The 21959-nt window shown below is 36.2% G+C and overlaps 1 pseudogene; it reads right to left on the reverse strand.

The window, feature by feature from the left end:
- Nucleotides 1-117: 117 nt before the first annotated feature.
- LOC118576425 lies at nucleotides 118-17082 on the reverse strand (annotated as a pseudogene).
- Between the last annotated feature and the right edge of the window lie 4877 nt (nucleotides 17083-21959).

Consider the following 21959-nt stretch of genomic DNA (forward strand, 5'->3'; position numbering starts at 1 on the left):
ATGGCATTTAAGAAAGAGTTAGAGACAAAAGCTAATGAATACAATCTTGCATTGTATCCTAAAATGAGATACTGTACCAGCACTAAACTTGTCAGTTTCAATTTAGGATATGTCAGTTCAGAAAGATCTTTTCCCCTTTAACTTTTGGAGAGAATTTCTCTCTGGTCTTAACAAAATTGATGTAGCACTTAGGGAAAAAGATGCATCCCAGAAGGCCAACACTGGAGGCCAGGATGGAGAAGACCTCCACAGCCACCATGACCTTGCCCTTGGTGCTGTGGTAGACAGGGAGAAAATGACCCAGACACTGCAGAACAACAGCATGCTGAAGGTCAGCAACTTGGCTTCATTGAATGTGTCAGGGAGATCCTGGCCAAGAAGGCCACAATGAAGCTCCCAAAGGCAAGGGAAGCCATGGTACCCCAAGACACAGTAGAATGCAGTAACTGAGCCCTTGTCACACATAATGATGATGTGTGCAAGCTCTGAGTGTGCATCAATGTTAATAGATGGAGGAGAAACTCCCAGCCAGATTGCACACAGAATAATTTGGATTAGGGTGCAGATGGCAATGATATAGTTGGGAGCCCCTAAAGTCAGGTAGAACCTCCTCATTCTTCCAGGGGCTGTGACTTTGAAAGCCAGAACAACAGTAACTGTTTTGGCCAACACAGTGGAAACAGCCACAGTGAATACAACTCCAAATGTGATTTGCTGCAGGATGCATTTAGCTGCATTCAGATGTCCAATAAAGAGAAAGGGACACAGGAAACAAAAGAGGAGTGAGATAAGCAAGATGTAGCTGAGACTGCGGTTATTTGCCTTCACAATAGGCGTGTCATGGTATCTTACAAAGATTCCAAGAACCACAGCTGTGAATGCAGTGAAGCACGTGGCCATTAAAGTCAAAGCCATCCCCAATGGGTCTTCATAGCTCAGAAAGACCACAGATTTGTGAATGCACATGTTCTGGTCTATATTGGCATACTGGTCCTCTGGACATGTCACACACTGATGCACATCTGATGGAGAAAGGAAAGTATGATTCGAGCAGCTTCAGCATATTTAGATACCAGACATTTCCATTAAGTGTGTTGCAGAAGCTTTACAATATCCCCATTCTTCCTGCAGATGTAGTTGAAAGGCTCTGCTGCATGGCAATGCTTCAGTTTCACAATATTCATTCATTATATTTATGTGTAAGGAAACCAATCCATCATTATATTGTGTATTTAACTGTGTGTTAATGATTCCATTTGTCATCTTAAGGAAAGCACAGATATTTTAGCTCCATTGTGGATACAATGATAAAGTTACTTAAAGTCTTTAAGTGACAGAAGCTGAAATCGTTAACCATTGTTTTTGCACAATGTATATTTTAAAGTCTCAGAAGCACAGATATATGGCCTGGTGATGTTTTTTTTCTTTCTTTCTGTTTTATAAACTCTGTCCACATTATAGATGGAGACTGTGCCTTCTACTGGGACAAGACCTGTGATATATTTTCTAGTGTGAATTTGTCAGCCCAAATACATTGACAAAGGTGCAACACCAAACAGAATCAGTAGGAAACCTCATAGTCAGCAAGAGATACCCTAGGATCAAGTTCTCAACATTTTGACCTCAGAGGTAAATGTAAGTGAATAAGAGATAAAGACAGGAGATAGAGGATGAGGGAGAAGGGAAAGGAACTTGGGAGATGGGTAACAAGTATTTTGTTGGAATACAAAGAACTAGCTCTGGATAGAGAGGAGACAGACATGCCCTTTAGAAAAGTGGCAGTTCATAAAGGTAAAAGGGTCAGCTCATCTTGAGATGAAGTGTTTAATTGGATAGTCAAGTCTATTAGGACAGCCACAGCGGGTGTTGCTATCCTTATTTCAATACTTTGAAAGATGGACTTTGATAGTCAACCCCAGGAGGAGGCAGTGGCCAAACAAGGGAACAATTCTTGGTGGTTAGCTTTAAGTATATAATTGTCAGCCCATAGGTGGTGTCTTATGTCTTTTATCCTAGCACAAGGAAAGCAGAGGCAGGCAGAATTCTGTGCGTTCAAGGTCAAGCTAGTACCAGGATAGACAGGGCTACACAAAAAATCCTTTCTCAAAAAAAACCAAAAAGAAATGTAAATGTCTTAAGTAGTATTTCTATTGCTGTGAATGGAAACCATCACTTTGGAAACTCTTATAAGGAAAAACATTCAATTGGGTGTCTTATAATTCAGAGATTTCGTTCATTATTATCATGGTTGGTCATGGTGGCATGCAGGCTGACCTGCTGCTGTAGAAGTATCTTAGAATTATACATGTTTGATTAACAGTAATAAACTGATTTACTGGGTGTGGCTTACATGTATCTGAGAGTTCAAATTCTGCCTCCAGAGTGACACACTTTCTCCAAAAAGACCACACCTTCTAGAACAAAGCAATACTTACTAATAAGTAATGATCTTATTGGGGCAAATCACATTCAAACTACTTCAATAATCTAATGGTTTTTAGCAAGTCAGTGGGAAAGGGGGAAAAGGATATGGCTTGATAAAGATATGTTAGCTAAACTTATTCTGGCTAAAGTACCTTCAGAAACGTTAAGTTTTTGTGTGGGTGTTTGTGTATGGGTATAGATTTATATGTGTGTCTACATGTATAATAAGAAAAGAGCTCATGAATTTGAGAGTGATTCAGTTTATATGGGTAATTAGGAGGTTGAAATGATTGAAGAAATTTATATAATTTGGATGATTGAAAATGCAAAAATAATTAAATATATTAAATAAATATCCCCTTAGTTGTGCCTTTATCTGGCAGGAGTGACCCTGTAATCCTGAGGCTTGTTCATAAGAAACAGTAACCCTATCACTTATGGCAGAAACCTCTGTATATTTTTATAATTAAAAAGCCCTACATCAAGATTCCATCACTATTGGGAAGAGACAAGCACCTTGCTACTCCCTGAATTTTCATCTATGTGATACCAAGACTGTGAGTGTCCTCCAGTGTGAAGGAGATACTGATATACACAATGAGCAACTCAACACAAGAACATTCAAATAAGAGTGATAGCACAGAATGTTTGTTTTTAGGAATAGGACTCCATTCATAAGTTGTAATCTGTAACCTGGCAAAATAAGTAAATGTGATTACAATTGCTCTGAATCCAAGGATTATTGTATAGTCATAATGCTCTTCTAGGTTTTAAGTCTTTTTATCTAGAACAATGTGCATTTAAAGACACATGTAATTAGTTAATTTATTTAGGGGACTGAAAGTTGGCTCAGTTGTGAAGAGAATACACTGCTCTTATAGAAGCCCTGAGTTCAGTCCCCAGCACCCATGTCAGGTGACTCACAGCTGGCTCTAACTCTAACTACAGCGACATTGGAGGCCTCTCACATGTATGTGCAATTGTGTACACATAACCACTCATCTCACATACATACAAATTGTTAAAGAAATAATAAATTATTTTTGCTTAAGTTTTGTTGTATTTATCATTGTAAATACCCATTACTCCTTTATGTTTTTACATTTAAAACAATTTCGCTAGACTTTGTTTAATCACTTCAGTAAATATTGTATTTGTGAGTGCTGGAGGGCAGAAGAAAAGTTCTAGGAGTTGGGTACGTCTTCCTACAATGAGGAATTTAATTGCTATACAATATTACTTGCCATGAGTGTCTTTTATAGACTTTCATTTCATTGTACACAAAGACAGGCAATAGAAGAGAAAAATAATCTATCTGCAATTTGCATGGAGCTAACTCTAATCAAATAATCATTTGATTAAAAAGAGCTGTGTAGGAGACAACACTATTTAGAAAATTGTGGCAAGTTGCTTTCATACAAAACAATTTTAGTCTTATATTTGTGACATTATTAAATGGGTGATGAACAGAAAAATATTGAACACAGGACACTGTATTTTCTACATCAGGTACCATCATTTGTTCACACTTTCCTAGACTTCAGAACATATTGATCCTTTATAAAGGGATCTCTGGATACTGCTTCCAGTTTTCTGTCTCATGCTAAACAGTTTCTGAAATTTTTTCAAGTAATTATTTCTTTCTCCATTAATCTTACAGAGGAACTTCATTTGGTTCCTAGCAGCCACATAACAGAGTTCAGTGGCTCTGATGCTCTGATCTGTTCTCCACTGACTCCTGCACATAATGGAACATTAAACTTACATTCAAATTTAATGTATAAATATTATTAAAGACTCACAATTGGAATTTAATTGACCTGTAATTTTAGAGGAGATAATCACACTAGAAATTACTTTTTGTAGAATTCCCTCAGACTGGTGTGATTATCAAAACTGTTTATTTGAAAAAAAAAAAAAAAGACACATGAAATGTATTTTCAATGAGTCAAAGCTATATGTCATAGCAAAGCATATTACTTGAAGATATGTTGTTATTGATCACATTCCTATAAAAATGAACATATCAAGTGATGTATTTGACTTGTGGAGTGGACCTTTAAAAGCTTTAATCATCCCATGTAGGTTAGAGAAGATGATCATTGGGAAGAATTTATCGAGCATCAAACACTCACTGGTCTCATTAGAAACTTCATTTTCTGGGCATGGGTTGCAATCAAAACAGCAGACTGTCATTCCCTCCTGCCAGAATTTTCTGAATCCAGGTCCACAATCAGCACTGCACACAGAGGGTGGCATCTGAGGAAAATTAGACACATCCTGTCATCAGTAGTTATACCGATTTATCCATAACTACATTAGATGAACATGGTGAAATAAGATTATTTTATATAGAACAAATGAGTGACTACATTTCAGTTAGTATATTATATAATGTCATTTATATGAATGTGTGAAAACATTTATATAAAGTTGAGTAGCTTCACATTGCTAGAAAATTAGAAAGAAGAATAGGTTGTTAGTTTTAGGCAAACACTGTGGTGCTTGCAAGCTGGTTTTTCTAGTTAATTTTAGTCAACTTACCACACAGTACATTAAAAAGTTAGTGGGAACCTGAGCTAAAAGAATCCTCTTCATTGAACTAGCCTGTTGTCCTACCTGCAATACATTTTATTAATTGGCACTTGATTTAGAAGTGCTCAGCCCACTGTGGGCATTTTCCCTAGACAGGGCATATGGGAAAACAAGCAGATCAAGCCAGTAAGAAGAGATTTTCCTCCTAAGAGTCTGTGCTTTAGTTGCAGACACCAGAATCCTACCTTGTCCTCCCTTGATTGTAATCTGTGAGCCTAGTGAACTACTACTCTTCACTTTGTTTTTAGTCACTGTTTAATCCCAATAATTGCATTGCAACCTAGAACTAGTGAACATATGATACAGGGGAAGTAACTCCTCATATCTCAGACAGCATACATGAACTCTAATTAAACAGCACTGCAAAGCACGAAAGTGAGTATAAGAACATTAGGTAAAAGCAGAGCCTGGTACATTTGTAGTGATAGCATGCTGAGTTGACAAGAACTGTTGCTCACTGAAATTGTCACTACTGAAAGGTGGAGTGTTTCCTGAGGTGAAAATATTTTACAAAAGCTTTAAGTACTGGGAGAGCCTGAATAAAAGTTACATTACTTAATCTTAACTAAAGCATTTCTTAAAGTTTAAAAATAAAAGGCATTTTTTTTTTCAGCTAAAACCTGCTTAGAGCGATCTGAATGCTGCTTCAGAAAACTGTTGATTTTTGTGTCTTCACTTTGCATTCTTTATTCAGTTTGATTTCTGTGTTGAAACTTCACTGTCTCTTATGCACTGGGCCTATCATATTCTCCACAATATAGATAACTACAAAACTTCCTTTTCTTTGGCGTTTTTATGAAAGAGAGTCTCACAATGTTGTTGGGAGACCTCAGCTCCTGATAGAAACTAGGCTGACATAGTTACCACAGAGATCTGTGTTTCTTCCTCCTGAATACTGGAATTAAAATATATGCTGTCACTTGGACTTCTACCATAAAAAAGAATATATATATATATATATATATATATATATATATATATATATATATATATACTGTCAGCAGTCACATTTCTCCCCTTCCTTTCTTTAATAATGTTTACAAATTCTTTTTTTCCTTGCTAAGATACTAAGGACTATTTTGAAGAAAAGTGAAATATATATATATATACTTGTACCATTTCTGACCATGTATTTTTAGGCAGGGTCTCTATTTGCAAACCTAGCTTGCTTGGATTTGCTAGACTTGCCAGACTGGACAAACAGATGGGGATTTGTCGATCTCTGCCTGCCAAGAGTTTGGATTAAAGATATGAACCACCATGTACATCTGACCTCACTAATGATTTTAATGGAAATTCTTTGAGCTTCTCAATTATTACAATGATGACAATAAGACTGATCTTTTTAAATGTGACTGGTATGGGCAATAACTATTAATCAATAAAAAAGAAAACTTATCAAGTCAAGATGTGTTCAGTCTACTGTTTCAGATTTTTGTTTGTTTTAATTTTTAACTCTGAATGGATGTTGAACATCACTAAGAGCTCTTTTTGACCACATTTGGATGATCATGTATCATGTACTTCTATCCTTGAGTCTGTTTATGTGCCACATTTACTTTACTGATCTGCACGTGTTGAACCATCCCTATATCCCTGGAATGATGTCATCTTTGACACAGGACACACATTTCTGTTCTGTTGTTGAGTTATCTTACTCAGTGTTTAGTTGAGAATTTTTCTACCACATAAATCAATGTGTTTAGTCTCCAGTTTTCTTTATTTTGTTCCATTTCTTCAACATTCTTTCCCTACATATTTACAGAACGAATTTCGGCTTGTTTGCAGGTGAGGTTCATTTGTGGAAGCAAAAATGACTGTTGGCTCTACAAACCAATGTTAATGTTTGTGTTTTTCATTAGAGAATATGAAGATTAATATTTAAAAGTTATTGAGAATTGTATCCTAATTATGGCTTATTATTTTACTGCATTAGTTGATATTCTAACAGATGTCTTTCTGGCCTGTGTTCTACTGCTATCTTTGCATTACTTGATGATTTGTGTATATCTTACTTTTCCATGTGTAGAAGTTCTTCTAGTGTTTCCATAACACTGTAAGAATCCTTATGAATTCCTATAATTTATGTGCACTGTTGAGCACTTTTCTGTCTCTATGTCAGTTAGGGTTCTCAGCAGTAAAAGAACTTAGAATATGAATATGTCTTACATATCTTTGTCTGTCTCTCTCTCTCTCTCTCTCTCTCTCTCTCTCTCTCTCTCTCTCTCTCATGTCTTATAGGCTATGGATTAGCTATTCCAATTATTGTTGTAAACAATTTCACAGACCAAGAATCCAGAAATTTCTTAGTCCATGAGGCTGAATGTTTCTACTGATCTTCAATATACACTAGAAACCCAAATAAATAGTTTGTAATGCCTTTGAAACAACAGACATGCTAGAAAGTTGACAGCAAATAGATAAACAGCAAAAGCTTCCTTTTCAATGTCCTCCAACAGAGAGTGTAGCCCTAGACAAATATTAGATTTCCCAAATAAATAATCTGGATTAACGTTGTGTCTTCTCAAATTAAACACCAAATAAAATATATGTATTTTTTCCATCTTAAAAGATTTCAATTTGGAGTCTGTTTTCCTACCTGATGACCTCTGCCTCTAGGCTTTAGGCCCAGGAATACAGCCTGTGCCCCTATACCCCCACCCATTGCAGCCCAAGCTGTAGGCCAGCAGGCAGGACTCCTGCAGGCAGGGCTTACTACCACTGCCTCATGAGACATTGTAAATTATAATCCCCAATCCTCTGCCCACACCTTCCCATCCCACAAAACCAAAACTGCTCCCTGAAACAGACTACACCAGCTCCAATTGGAGCAAGAATGCTGATTATACCAAGTGTGGTTCCCTGACACACAGAAATCATTGGCACTGATTGGAGCAAAAGATGGGTAGATGCCAGTGTAAGAACATATTCAACACCATAAAGACCAATATGGCAGCACCATTTGGTTCTTCTTCAGCAAGACAATTATATCCTCAAACGGAAGAAACAGAAGAAGGCGACCTTAAAAATAATTTTAAAATGACAGAGTCTTTTAAAGAAGAAATGAAAAATCCTCTTTAGGAATCGAGGCAAAGAGAAACATAAAGTTGAAATAAATAAATAAATCCCTTAAAGAAAGGCAAAAAAACCAAATAAAAGCAATAAAACAGGTGAAAGAATCAGTGCAAGAAATGAAAAGTAAAATAGAGGGAAAAAAGAAGACAGAAGTTGAGGGAATGCTGGAAATTAAAATCTGATCATATGTACAGGAAACTCAAGCATAACCAAAATAATTCCATAAATGGAAGTGAGACTCATTGGCACTGAAGATACAATAGAGGAAATAGATTCAGCAGGGAAAGAAGGCATTAAAGCCAACAAAGTCATAACACAAAACCTTCATGAAATCTGGGACACCTTTAAAAGACCAAACCTAACAATATTGGGGATAGAAAGAGAAGAATAGTGGCTCAAAGGCCCAGAGGATATATTCAACAAAATCATAGAAGAAAACTTTCTCATAAAAAAACACATTTAAATAATATGTATCCACAAATCTAACCCTACAGAAAACACTAGAAGAAAAAATCCAACCTAAGGAATTTAGAAACACCCAGTTACACACAGGAAATATTTTATCCCACACCAAAAAATTCCCCAAATAGGGAACATACAATACTTCCACCAAAAATATCAGGAATAAACAATCAATGGTAATTAATATCCTTTAATATCAATAGACTCAATTTGCCTGTAAAGGACACAGGGTGACAGAATGGATATGAAAACAGGATCCATCATCCTTCTTCTGCATGCAAGAAACACCCCACAACTTCAAAGACAGGCACTATCTCAGAGTAAAAGCCTAGGAAAAACCTTTCCTTTCAAACAAATTTAAGAAGCAAGATGGTGTAGTTATTCTAATATCTAAAAAAATAGATTTCAAACTAAAATTAATCAAAGGAGGCTAACAAGGATAGTACATATTCATCACAGGAAACATTCATCAATATGAGGTCTCAATTCTGAACATATTTTGCCTCAAATACAAGGGAACCCACAGATGTAAAAGAAGCATTACTAAAGTTTAAATCACACATAAAACCCCACACGGTGTTTGTGAGAAACTTCAACAGTGCACTCTCTCCAAAGGACATGTCTGCCAGACAGAAACTCAATGGAGAAATAATGGAACTAAGAGATGTTATGACTCAAATGGACTTAATAAATTTCTACAGAACATTCAAATCAATCACAAGGGAATATACTTCTTCTCATCACCCTAGGGTACCTTCTTTAAGTATGTGAACACAAACATGGTCACAAAGCAAATCTCAGCATTTACAAAAATAAATGGAATATTCTCCTGTATTTTGTCAAACCACAATGTCTTAAAGTTAGAATTCAACAGAAACAGAAATTACAGAAAGTCTACAAACTAATGCACACTGAATAATGCTCAACCGAGTCACCAGTATGTCAAGTAAGAAATAAAGAAAGAAATTAAAGACTCCTTATATTTAAACAGAAATGAATGGACTACATACCAAACTTATGGGACACTAGGGAAGCCATACTAGGAGGAAAATTAGTAGATCTAAATGCCTACATAATGAAGTTAGAGATATTGAACACTAGCGACGTAGCAGCATTCCTGAAATCTATAAAGGAAAAAGAAGCAAACTCACCCAGGAGTAACAGATGCCAGGAAATAATCAAATTGAGGTCTGAAATAAATAAAATAGAAATAAAGAGAACAGTACAAAGAATCAATGAAACAGTGAGTTGGTTCATTGAGAAAATCAACGTGATAGAAAGAAACCCTTATCCAAACTGACTAAAAATCAGAGAGAGAGAATATCCAATTAACAATATCATAAATGGAAAAGGAGACATAACATCTGAGAATGAGGAAATCCAGGGAATCATAAAGTCATACACCAAATACCTGTACTCCAAAAAAAGTGGAAAATATAAAAGAAATTGAAATTTTTCTAAATAAGTGCCATATACCAAAATTACATCAAGACCAGATAACTATTTAAATAGACCTATTACCTGTAGGTCAAAGCCCATGGCCAGATGGTTTCAGTGCAGAATTGTACCAAAATTTCAAAGAAACAATAATACAATGCTCCTCAATTCTTTCCGCACAATTGAAACACAAGGAACATAGCCAATTTATTTCTATGAGGCTACAGTTAGTGTGATGGCCAAGCCACACACAGATGAAAAGAAAGAAAATTACAGAACAATCTCCCTCATGAACATCGATGCAAGAAATACTCAATAAAATACTGGCAAACCAAATCCAACAACATATCAATAAATCATCTATCATGATGAATTAGGCTTCATCTCAGAGATGCAGGAATGGGTCAACATATATGAAAATCTATCAATGTAATCAGTCATATAAATAACAAAAAAACCTACATGATCATCACAATAGATGTTGAAAAAGTCTTTGACAAAATATAACAACCCTACATTATGAAGTTCTTTTAGAAATCAGAAATACAAGAAATATATCTAAACATAATAAAGGCAGTTTACAGCAAACTGTTAGCAAACATCAAATTAATGGACAGAAACTCAAGGTGATGCCTCTTAATTTAGGAACAACACAAGACTATTATCTATCCAATATACTCAAAGTCCTAGCTAGAGCAGTATGACAACAAAAGGATATGAAAAGCATACAAATTGGACAGGAAGAAGTCAAACTTTATTTGCAAATGATATGATAGTCTACATGTGACCCCTAAAATGCAACCAGGGATCTCCTCCAACTGAGCAGTACTATCAGGAATGTGGATGGATACATTAATATAAAAAATCAACAGCTCTCCTATACACAAATGATAAGCAGGCTGAGAAAGGAATCAGAAAAACATTACCCTTTACAATAGCCACAAATAATACAAAATATCCTGGGGTAACTCTAACCAAACAAATGAAAGATCTGTATTACAAGAAGTTTAAGTCCTTGAAGAAGAAAATTAAAAAAGGTATTAGAAAATAAAAAAAAGATATCCCATGCTCATAAACAGGTAAAATCAACGTAATAAAAATCGTATCAAAATAATTTTTTTTTAATTTTTATTCTATTTGTGTTTTAATTTTACACATCAGCCATGGGTTCCCCTGTCCTTGCCCCTCCCGCCCCCACCTCCACCTTCCCCCCCATCCCCTCCCCTCTATCCCCATCTCCTCCAGGGCCAAGACTCTCCTGGGGATTCATTTCAACCTGGTGGATTCAGTACAGACAGGTCCAGTCCCCTCTTTCCAGGATGAGCAAAGTGTCCCTGTGTAAGCCCAAGGTTCCAAACAGCCAGCTCATGCACTAAGGACAGGTGCAGGTCCCACAGCCCGAATGCCTCCCAAACAGTTCAAGCTATTTAATTGTCTCACTTATCCAGAGGGCCTGATCCAGCTGAGGCAGAGGTCTCAAGGGAGAGGTCAGAGCTAAATAGGTTATACCCTCCAAAATAAATTTACATATTCAATTCAATCCCCACCAAAATCCCAACCCAATTTTTCACAGACCTCGATAGAACAATACTTAACTTCACATGGACAAACAGAAAATCAAACATAGCTAAAACAATCCTGTACAATACAGCAACTTCTGGAGGCATTATCATCCCTGACTTCAAGCTCTACTATAGACCTATAGTAATAAAATAAGCTTGGTACTGGCATAAAAATGAAGTGATACAGAACCAAGGACCAGGTCGAGCTCTGGGAGGTCAGCTAAAGAGAAGGAAGAGGGATTATATGAGAAAGGAGGATCAAGGTAATGCTGGGGAAATCTACAAAACCAGCTCAATCAAGCACATAGGAACACAAAATCTTTAAACTGACAGCTGTGGAACGTGCATCGCACCAGACTAGACTCTGCATATGGGAGACTGTTGTGTAGCTGGATCTGTTTGATGGACTCCTATCAAAGTGATTAGGATATATCTTTGGTGCATAAGCTGGCTTTTTGGATCCCATTACCTATGGTTGGATGCCTTGTTCACACTTGAGGCAGGGGGTTAGGAGCTTGTTTCTACCTCTACTGAAGGTACCAGGCTTTTCTGTCCCTCCATGGGAGAACTTACGTTTTTAGAGGAGGGGATGAAGGGTGGCTCAGGGGGTTAGGCAAGGATCGGGGGTGCAGAAGCAGGGAGGAGAGGGGGATCTGTGTATGGTATGTAAAATGAATAAAATTTTGTTTTATATAAAAAAATTAAGTGATGATCTTATTTAACAGCATGTCTTCCTTTTCTTTCTTTCCTTCTTTCTGCCCATTTCTTTATTTTTTTGTATTGTTTTTAGAGACAAGTATTCTCTTTGTAGCCCTGGTTATTCTTGAACTCAATCTGTAATAAAAATAATGATTTGCATATGTGTAATTTTCTCCTCATTTACAATTAGCCTCAGTTTTTCAGCACTGGTGTCAGAGGTACAGCAGAAAAGAGGAAAATCCTTGTGTAGTACTCAGAGTGCCAAGAGAATTTCACTTTACTGGAAATAGTACTAAACAGTGCTAACAAGCATGTTTATATTTATATTAATGAGAGAAACATGTTCTAGTATGATAAATATTCACTGTGTTCATGTCTGATATCTTCAAAGAATTAATAAAACATCATACCAAGAAGTGAAAAGGAGAGTCATACTATAGGAGGCTAAAGAATGGTCCCTAATGTGACAATCTATTTCATTTCACTAAATTACAAGGAATAACAAAAGGGAATGCTGTTTAATGGAAATCAGAACAGTAGGTCAGACCCACCTCTCTACTTCCTGTGGCCCACTCTATAATGTCTTCATATAAATGTAGCTGTTGACCAAGTAGAAAATATGGGCTAAACTTTCCAATCTTCACCTTAAGTCCAAGAACATTTGGGAAATTCCAAATCTGGAAAATGTCATACACTGCCCTCAGTTTTTCTTTCTGTTTCATTATCACATTGTCACCAACAATATAGGTGAAGTGGGTCTTCCTACGAATGGAGTGCAGCTGAAAGACAGTCAACATTCTATAGTGTGTGTGCTCTTCCTTGAAGTCAAAAAATGTATTCAGATTTCAACATAAATACAATTTTATTGAAGGTGCACTGTCAAGAAATCTCAGTGAAAGCAAGGGGATTAATTAAATTATCATTATATCCCCAGAATTGAAGTTCTCTCAGCAGAAACTACCAAACACAAATGCAGATGCCACACATAAATATCAAATATGCACACACACATACATGCATTCATACATATAGAGAATATATACATAATATAGCCACATTCTATTTTCTCACACATTCATATGTAAGTCAAGATACATATGTGAACACACAAACACACAAAATCACACTTGTGCACCCAAACATACACACAGAAAAGGAAACCCATAAAAACCTAAACTTACACAGAATCACACACACACTCACAAATTCATGGATATACACACATACAAATGCATAAGGAGACATTGATGCAGACAAGCTTATGCTTAAATCCAATGACAGGCAGCCACACACACAAATACACACAGATACACCAAAACAGAGATATACTGTGCACAATTTAGTCCAAAAATACACACAAATAACACATGTAGTGTAGACACATGCACTGACAAATACACACAGGAAGATACACATAGAAATAGACACCTACAGGAAAACCATTGATGTAAGACAAATTAAGGTTGATTTCTACAAACTGACAGATATGCAGATAGACAGAAACACATTCACATCAACATAGATAAACACCTAGATACACAGAAACAAACATAAACACATCCATAAACAACAATAGCCATCCACCCATACATATGGATACACATGTATATACTGAGCAGAATCCTATCTTATTTTCTATATGTTTTCCAAAGCCAAAATTTGGGGCAGAATCAGCTAATAGTACTTTAGAAAATGATCACCTATACTGATTACCACTTAATTGATAACTAACTAAAAAAAGATTATCTTAAAAAAAAGCTTATCTTCACATCATGGTGAACATTAATGATGAAGGACTCCTATGTTTCCAGTAGTAGAAGATAATGACATTGAAGTGCTCTGTAAAATGTCACTGATGTGCCTTGATAAAGTTGTGTATCCCATTCTACTCCCTTAGCAATTGAGATTTATACCAACCTCTAGATTTAATTTCTTGGAAAGAAAAAATGGTAAGAAAGCTTTATATTTGGTAAAATATTCCCTAATCAACTGGAATGAGACTTCAGAGAGACTATTAAAGACTCTCACATTGATGACAATAAATATCATCCAATAGAAGAAACACTACCTTCAAGCAATTAAATTGATATACTTTCATATTATCCATTGTCTGAAGAAGCTTCTCCTGGAAGAAATGAGCCACAATATGCACAGCATCATATATATCATAATTACCATCATTAAATGCCATGTCAAAAGTCTGTCCCATTAGCCATTCCAATGGGGCATTGGATGAGCAATTCTTCAGTGTCTTACAATTAGAAGCTGAGATTTCACAGTTAAAGTTCATCCACTCTAGACTTGCAAGGTATTCATTGGGGGTGAGAGGGTTCAATGTCTGGAGAAAATTTTTAAAACCAGAAATCTCAGGATGATGGTGTGCAAAAGTTAGAGTCTTTTGAAATGTGTCAAGTGTAAAGTCTCTCATACTTGTAGTGACATCCCACTGTGAGGTGGTGACCCATATTTTCTGTATACCTTGAGATTCCCACATTCTATAGCTCAAAGCTAGAGTTCTGTCTGTATCACCATAAAAGATAACCACATTTGAGGATGATGTCATGATTTTCTTATAATATGTTTTAGGTCTTGACACATATAAGTGCATGTTGACTGGAATCATGTTCACAAAGGCAAGGCAGACTGTATTTTCTTCCATCTCTCTTCTCAAATATGAGAGAAACTGGATACCATGATCATTGTCTGAGATGGTCAGCCCAATCCAGTTCCAGCTGAAGTGAATCATGAGAGAGATCATGGCCAGGGCTAGAGATGTGTCCTTGGGGGCCATCTGATACAAATAAGGAAATTGTTCATGATCACTCAAGATAGGATGGAAGGGTCCAAATGTAAGCTGAATGACCTGGGGCACAGGGATGACCATGAGTACCAAGCATTAAAATAAGTTGTTAAACACACTTTTCTGCAAAGAGATCTTAAATACCCCTTTTCCTATTACTTATTCCCTTATCTATACTTTTAAAAGAGAAATATGAAAGGTCCATAAAATCTCTGAATAGTACCCTTGAACTATGTCATTTGACATAATTGTAAGGTCAGTTTCTCCCTCACACTCTTCTCGGCATCTTGGAATGGCACCAATAGAGTCAGAATTTCTTGTAAACTACCACATAAAATCTCACCTGCTGAGAATTGTAGAGGTCCATTGCTTTCCCAACTACTAAAGATTCTGCCCAGTTAGGTCCTGAAAGCACCACTGAACAAATCTCCAGATTAATACAGTTGTAATTAGGTGCATTATAATGATGTTTTACAGAAGATTGAATGAAATCATATGCTTTTGACATGAATTTACAATCATTTGCTAGAAATCCAAATGATAAAGACATATTTGGTAAAAGATCAGGGTTCCTGTTGACTTGATCCACTGAAAAAGCTAAGGCCAGTGCAAACTGATTGTTGTCATTTCCTCCTCTGTAAAAGGATACAGTGATTAATAGAGACAGAGATTTACAGGTAATTGTGTGTAATCAACATATGCTGTACTGGATGGTATACCAAAGCACCCCCACAGACTGAAATACATTTTCTGCATTGGGATTTTGAGATGACATAAGAGGATGGAAACTTACAAAAAAACATTTAAAGGTTCATGAGAATACAGGTCCTATAATTACAATGAGCCATAACTCTATTCCACAGAGTGCCTTGTATATCTCTAGTTTATAAATAATTTCTCAAATGGTAAAGACAACTCACAAGCCTTTGACCAAACAGTAAAGCTAGTTGTGATTTCATTTTTAAATTATTGAGTAGTATGTAAAATACACATAATATGTGAGCCGTTGAGATTATACTATTTTCTTATGAAATTACCTGAATGGGATAAGGCAACCTCAAATGTCAGATTATACACAATAGTTGGGCAACATTTGGCTGTGTTACTCCCAATTCATAATCAGTTAACAATAAAGCTGACATATGCCATCCTGACACTCTTTATCTTTCTTCTTTCTGGTTTATCTTTTGTGGCCATAAAATCTTTTTTAAGGGTATATTTTTAAATAAATTAAAAAAACAGAGACGGATTTGGTAAAAATATATGTCTGTATTCATGTGTGGGAATGGATAATATTAATGCTCAGTTAGTCCATAAGTAGGGAATGTGACCACAAGGAGATCATCTGAGAGAGTAACTGAGAATTTTCTGTAGCTAGTGTGCCAATAATAACATTTGTCCTTGCAATGTGTTAAAAACTACACATTGGTGGTGTGTCCATCAGCTGACTCTACTCTATCTCCTTTTTTTACCCAGTTAGGGTGACATTCACTGAATTAGAATTAGGTTCCTTTTGACGAGACATCACTAGATATTGTGATATGGAAACTGTGAAGTTGCAGACCATATGTGATGTGACAAGGTATGGAGTCCTTTCTTTACTCAGTTTCCAGGCTTGGAACTTAGAGGGTAACTGGAAGAAAAACAAAACAATCTCTGAACAAATTAAAAGTAGAAAAATGGCACTGAATTTCTAAAAGAATTTGGTGATGTTTATTGATGTGAGGGTTGGTAAAACGAGGCAGAAGTTTCAAGGAATTTCGCTGATCCTCATCCTATGACCCCTCACAAAATATCCATGATGACATTTATGTATAAAGTATAAGGCACTTACCTTTCTTTGAACGGCTGTATTAACTCATTTATCTCCACTGGCCCATGTTCTGCAGCAAGTATGAAGGCACATGACTGAAATATTCCATCCTTGTCTTCACTCTGCTTCTTTGTCCAAAAGCAACTAGGATTAATGGAACTTGACACGTGAAGTGTAATGTTCAGGAGCAAGGAGAGTAAAATCAAAGTCAACATTTTTTCTGCTATAACCCTGAGTCATTTGGATTGTGATTTTCCATGCTTATCAGAACATCAAATGGGCACCCAGATATCTCCACTCGCTTTTATTTCTGTGACCAAATAAGAGGCTACTTATGTATCATGATTCATTTTCTTCTTTTGTGCAGTTGTTTCCTCACCCATTGAGAATACTTTGAATCTCTCTTCCCTGGGGCTCTTCATCTGCTCTCCATGGTCTATGACATACAATTTGGATGATAAATATATAGTATGATAGTGCAGCTAGTTTTATGACATCATTCATCTTTTTGGAAAGTAGAGCCCCAGGGAAAATGACATTTTGGGAAAGTTTGTTCCAATGACTGCTTCAGCTTTTTGTTAGTGTTAACAGCTTTAGAAATGATGTCAGTGTGTTTTGTTAGATTATCCACAGTGAGACACGTATTATTGGTTCAGGGGAATTGATACATTAAGAATTCATGGTTCCACACTGGGGTTGTATCACAAAGTACATGTCATGGAAAAGCAGATTAATGTTTAGAGCAATTGAGTTATACATGGCATTCATAGTGTGGCCTGCTCTATACCAGTGGCAGTTACAGAATATCTAACCAAAACCTATGATTCCCTTGTCTTGAAAACCAATAATTATTTCAAATCATTTAATTTCCTGAATCCTGCTGTTCCAAAACTATCAAGATCATCAAAGAATCATAGTTTATTTACAAATTAAACGTTGTAAGAACACCTGACCTGTATGCCTCATTTCATATACTATATAAGACATATCACTCCTCCTACCAACCAATTCATGAGAAGATAAGCTGAATATTTCATTTCTAATTCTCAGTCCTCACATGTGTTGACCCATTTTTTCTTGTTTATCTGTGGATTCCAATGATGTTTTGCCCATTTTACAATCCATTAGTGGCTACAAAGAAGTCTTTTTTAGTATTTTAGAAGCAAATAGAAACATGGAGGTGACCCTGTGTTTTATTTATAAATTCTTCTCATACAATTTTTTTACTCATCTACTTCACTAGCATTCTAGAACCTGCACTGCCACTGTGATAATGATCCACTGAGTATGGGAAGAACCTCTCTCAATAGATAGGGACTGCAGAGAATGTAAGAAAAAAACAGGGTAAGTCTTTGTTGTGTGTGGTGATTTAATATTTGAGATGAGTCAAATATGACTACTGTTCTCTTCTCCATCTTCTTACATTTAATAATAAACACTTAAAAAAGTTCATGACCCATTGTTTTGTGATGAGTTAAGAAGAAAATTCATTGCCCCTTAAACAAATTAACCAATTACATCTTTCCATAAAACGTTCTTCTAAATGAAAATACTTTAAATCTTGGAAGCTTATCATGTCTCTCTGCAATTACTCAAAGGTTCAGAGCAATTACAATACAGTTTCCTCCAATTACCATGGTGATGATAATAAGTTACGGGTACTATTGCTCAATAAAAATTTCTGTTACCACTCCTTCTTAAAGTCTCTTGTTTTGACTTTCTCATGCTGTTTATCAGTATTTACTTCACCCATGAGCACTTGACAGGGTCTGGGTCTTAATAAGTTAAAACTTAGGAAGGAAGAAGAGGCTCTATACTCCCAAAGGTGATGGAATGAAGATGTAGAGATATTTCATTGCTAAGTTTGTATATAGTTTCCTTTCAGGGACAGGGTTACTGCTTCTTATGAAAAGGACTTGCAAGTTGCTGTCCCTAATACCAGAGAAGGACACATCTAGTGCTGTATTTATTTATTTTTATTCTTTGCAGTTCTCAAATATTGATATTATATTCATAAAATTTCTCTGACTTTGATCATCCTGCTTAAGCCCATATAAGCCCAATAACACTCAAATTCATGAGTTCCCTTTTTACTTTTATACGTATATACAGCTGTAAACATATACAGATACATATGACTTACTTATTCCATTTAGAGTAGTTTCTATTTCAGTGAATTATGGCTGGCAAATTTGAAATCGAAAATATATCAGGATCTGGTCCCAGGTTTGTTTTTTTTTAAAGTCTTTATGTCTCATAGAGGCAGCATTCCTAAAAGATACAGAGACCTCAGGAGACACTGAATGCATGTGATCTGTGATTTTTAAAATGCACTCCACAAAACTATGGTTAATGAATATATCTTCTGTGAATACAGCAATATAAATAATTTCATCATAGCCTCCAAAATACACTACACAATCCGTGTTTCCTGAAAACACGAACAATGATCTATCTCATCAATAACCTTAAATAGAAATAAAATGAGTCCTTGGTGTTGTTCGGCATAGAGATAACATTATGAAAAGGAAGCATTGCTCCCAATGTGAAGGTCAACAAATAAAAACTCAGTTACATCTTGCTTAGCTCACTCATATTTTGTTTCTTATGCCCCTTGTTCTTCATAGGCCATCCTAACCTAGCTACTGCACCCTGCAGAAATTTGGAGTTGTAGTCACTTTGGATGTGTCCACTGTGTTGGCCAAAACAGTGACTGTGCTGATGGCTTTAATAATCACAGCCTCTGGAATAAGGATAAGGTACTTTCTGTGCAGTCTGGTGAGCAGCTTATCCTCCCTCTGTTGATATCAATACACAACTGTGTATGGCTACACCATCATTGTGTGTATCAAGTGTTCAGTCCCTGGCTTCCACTGTGTCCTTGGATACATGGCCTGCCTGACTCTGTGGAGATTCACTGTGGTTTTCATATCCAGGAATCTGCCTAGCACATTCATTGAAGCCAAGGTCTTGACATTCAGCATGCTATTGTTCTGTAATGTCTGGGTCAGTTTTTTCACTGTGTACCTTAGCACCAAGGGCAAGGTCATTGTGGCATTGGAGATTTTCTCCTTCTTGGCTTCCACATAAAGCCTGCTTGGATGCATCTTTATCTTCAAGTGATGCACAATTTTGTTATGAATAGACAGGCATTGTCTTCAAAAGATCATAGAAAAATCATCTTCCTGAACTTGTATTTAATGAAGTTTCACTGCCAAATATACAGTTGGTACATAGCCAAAAATATTAGATTACATTGCAAGTCCTGTCTCTTATCTTTCTCTATTGATGTTGCCTAAAAATATCATGTCTAGTATTGTTTCCTGCTTTGTCTCTTATAACCTACTCAGCCATACATTTCATAAGACCTAGCCATTTGGAAAAAGTGCAGAGTGGAATACTCTTCTCTGCTGTAAAATTCAGAAGTGTTCAAAGTAAATTCAAACTTCTTATTTTAATATCTGAGTGAATATTTGACTTTGATGCAGTTGAGGGATGAGAGGAAAAAACAGGATATTTGTGAAAGAGTGAACATTTTGTCAATGGGAGTAAAGCAATATATGCTGTGGGATGGTCTGTAGGGTAAATTTGTTGCTCTGATTAGTTAAGAAATAAAACACTGTTGGCCAGTAGCCAGGACAAGCAGAGAGGAGGATTCTGGGACGTAAAAGGCTGAGGCAGAGAGGTGCTGCCAGCCACCACCATGACAAGCAACATGTGAAGATACTGTTGAGCCACCAGCCACATGGCAAGGTATAGATTAATACAAATGGGTTAATTTAAGGTAGAAAAATTAGATAGCAAGAAACCTGCCATGACCATACAGTTTGATCAAATGTGGAGAGGGCTGGCAGGAAGGAAGCATGAGGAAATGTGTAGGAAGATGGCTAAAATTAAAGGCAACTTGAGGAATATTGTGTAAACCTAATACAGTAGAGCTTTCTATATTACATAAATGCCTAAAGGGGATCTAAGTAAATTCACTAAAAAAACAAGGGAGATAGAGACCCAACTGGCCATTACATCACAAAATGAAGTTGGGTCACATCTAATTACATTGTTGCTTATAGGGATCCCATGGTAGTCACCAAACAACCCAGGCTGTGGCCAGGATTATAGGTTGTTCTCCACAGACGGGTGACAAGAACCAATTAATAAGACCTTCACAGCTTCACCTTCATAACAGATTGAACGTGCAGAAGTTGATCTGGTGCCTTCATTGAGATTTCACCCAGTATTCTAGTGTCTTTGGTATTGAAATGTACTCTGGCCACTAACAAATGAGAATTGTAAATACAAACACATCCAAAAATCCTTTGATCTAAAATGATGTCCTGCCTGCAAGTTAACTAGGGAAATGGTGGCACAAATTTGTAAGAGTAAGCAACCAATATCTGATTTAACAGCATAAATACTCAATGTGGGTGAAAAAACAAAAACAAAAACAAAAACAAAAAATGGAGACTAGATATCCCAGTTACCCACAGTAAAAACAAATGCCACAGTTTTTTTATAAGCAATAAAATATCTTGTAATTACATTGTGTTGTACTCTTAGGTCAAGGCCTTGTTCAATCACCATCAGATAATCTTGATTCTGCAACAGACAGAAGTAAATACAGAAATCAACAGACAGAAATTCTAGTGAGAAAAAGAAAACTAAGTTTAAAAGGGTTGTCTCATCACATAATTATGTGATGTGTCAGTGTTTGTGTGGGTATGTGGTCATGCAAACTGGTTCCTGAAAAATGTTAGACCATTGGATATTGGAGATGAATGACAGGAAGTTGTCACAAATCAGACCTTGGTCCTGGGAATGAACATTCCTTGACTGCCCAGTCATATCTCCAGTGCTGTAAAATTTTTAACATCTATTTATATCATTTTGAAGTTTGGAAATGAGGTCAAACTCATACAAGAGAAAAACCCTATTCATGTAAACAATTTGGTAAAATATTCAGACATCACAGTTGTCTTCAGCTTCAAGAAAATGAAATCATGTTTCATTTATTTTTCATCACACTTAAAGAAGTAAATTACTTACCATGTTCACTTTGGACTAATGGTAGAGATCACTGCATTGTGATTTCTAT

This window comes from Onychomys torridus, unplaced genomic scaffold, assembly GCF_903995425.1.
Source record: "Onychomys torridus unplaced genomic scaffold, mOncTor1.1, whole genome shotgun sequence".
In the NCBI taxonomy this organism is placed as follows: domain Eukaryota; kingdom Metazoa; phylum Chordata; class Mammalia; order Rodentia; family Cricetidae; genus Onychomys; species Onychomys torridus.